This window comes from Gopherus flavomarginatus, unplaced genomic scaffold (assembly GCF_025201925.1).
Source record: "Gopherus flavomarginatus isolate rGopFla2 unplaced genomic scaffold, rGopFla2.mat.asm mat_scaffold_481_arrow_ctg1, whole genome shotgun sequence".
In the NCBI taxonomy this organism is placed as follows: domain Eukaryota; kingdom Metazoa; phylum Chordata; order Testudines; family Testudinidae; genus Gopherus; species Gopherus flavomarginatus.
The window spans coordinates 37373-39445 of record NW_026115100.1 but is presented as its reverse complement, the minus strand read 5'-3'; the positions used below and the strand labels follow the sequence as shown (position 1 = coordinate 39445).

The window sequence follows — 2073 nt, the reverse complement described above, 5'->3', positions numbered from 1 at the left end:
AGATTGCATGAGGGGAGTGCTTGTCCAAATGGTCATTTCAGCTGCTGTGGGATCCCCCATCTCTTTGTTATTGGGGCAGGAGTAATCAAGTGTATTTTCCTGTTTAGTTTGGATCAAGGAGAGAGTAACTGTACCTGGCATTTGAGGCCTGAGAGCTTGCCCCTCGCCTGGAAAGGACTCATCATTAAGGGGTATGGGTTCCAACCCCCCCCCCCCTCAAGTGTGTGGGAAGTAGGAATAGATGTTTGTTCTTGGTCTGATTGATTTTGTGTTTGGTGTCTGAAGACAGAGATATTTTTGAATATCTTTAGAATTGTTGTTAATACTGAAGTTTCTCAACTTAAAGTTATGCTATTAGATTTCTTCTACAGTATATTTTGGTGCTGAAAGGTAAAAGGTTGCTCTGTGTGTGCTGTTATGGAGTGAAGTAACAAAGGTTGTTGCAGAGAGAGTGCATGTGCCACAAAAGTTGTGCCTGTCCCACCCCAGCTGTGGTCCCAGAGTCCAGAATTTGCATAAACTCACCCCCTTACGTGTGACTAACAAGCTTGCCCTGCTAACTCTTCCAGCAAAACAGGCCAAAGAAAGTGTATTCAAGCCCTGTACTGCAGCCCCAGTACTATTTTCGGTTCCTTCCCACAGATCTTTCACTCCGCACCAGTCCAGTTCCTTGCTGTTGCTTGTCCAACCACTGCATGCATGTGCTAGACCGGACCCTGAGCTGATTCCTGACTGTTGTGCTCCATACAGCCTGGCCTGTCTGTGTCTCTGTAGTGCAATGGGTCAGCACGTTTGGCTCTTAACTGAAAGGATGGTGGTTCAAGCCCACCCAGGGACAGTGATAAGCCTGTGCTACTTCCTTGCTTTCCTGCGGGCAGGGCCGGCTTTAGGCCAATTCAACCAATTCCCCTGAATCGGGCCCCGCACCCAAGCCCTGCTGGTGCACTGTACTAGGGTGGCCCAGCTTCCTCAGGGGGCAATTTAAAGGGCCTGGGGCTCCCAGCAGGGACTGGAGCCTCAGGCTGTTTAAATTGCCACCAGAGCCCCACTGCTGGAGTCTTGGGGGCTATTTAAAAAGTCTGGGGCTCCCCTTGCTTCTACCGCCCTGGCCCTTTAAACAACCCCCGGAGCCCCGCCACTTCCCCAGGGCTCCCGCGGCTATTCAAAGGGCTGGGGCGGTGGAAGCAGGGGAGCCCCAGGCCCTTTAAATAGCCCCCGAACTCTGGGCTGCTGCTGCTACCTTGGTGGAGGAGGGGGCACTTACCGTACAGGGTAGGCTGTACCCCCTGTACCAGCACCCCTGCCCACAGCCAGCCCCTGCTGCACCCCCTGCGCTGCCTGCACCAGCCCCGCACCCCGTGCCCTGTCTCCAGTCAACCCTTGCAGCACTCCCCTGCCTTAAGCCAGCCAGTCCCACACTCCTCTGTCTCCAGGCCTGCCAACCCCTGTGCACTCCCCTGAGGCCCTGCCTGAAGCCAACCAGCCCACTCCACCCCACATCCCCCTGCCTGCTGCCAGCCCCTGTCAGCAGCCAGGCTCACACACCCTGCCCTGCCTGCAGCCAGCCCCTTTGCAGCCAGTCCTGCACCCCCTGTCCTGTCTGCAGCCAGCCCCGCACGCTGTGCCCTGCTTGCAGCCAGACACTACCTCCAGTCAGCCCCTGCCCTGCCTTCAGCCAGCCCCATGTCCACTGGTGCCCTGCAGTTCCCAAGGAAGTAACCCTGCACACACGCTGCAATGAGAGGGGCAGTGAACAGCTGTGACCCACACATGTGCACACCTTAGGGTGACCAGACAGCAAGTGTGAAAAATTGGAACAGGGTGGGGGGTAATAGGATCCTATATAAGCAAAAGACCCCCCAAATCGGGACTGTCTCTATAAAATCGGGACATCTGGTCACCCTAGCACACCCCCAGGGAGTGGCGGGGACCCACACATGTGAAACGGAGCTCATTTCTAGTTCAGGCCCATCTTTTTAAAAAAGAATTTTAGGTAGGGTTAACATACATCCGTATTTTCCTGGACATGTCCAGCTTTTTGGTTCTTAAATAGACCATCTGGGAGAAATTTTT

General features: G+C 54.5%; 1 non-coding gene across 1 annotated transcript; it reads left to right on the top strand.

Annotated features, from left to right (window-relative positions):
- Positions 1–764: 764 nt before the first annotated feature.
- Positions 765–838, top strand: TRNAK-CUU (transfer RNA lysine (anticodon CUU)). Its single transcript has one exon. It is a non-coding gene; the product is annotated as a tRNA-Lys (tRNA).
- The last annotated feature ends 1235 nt before the right edge of the window (positions 839–2073 follow it).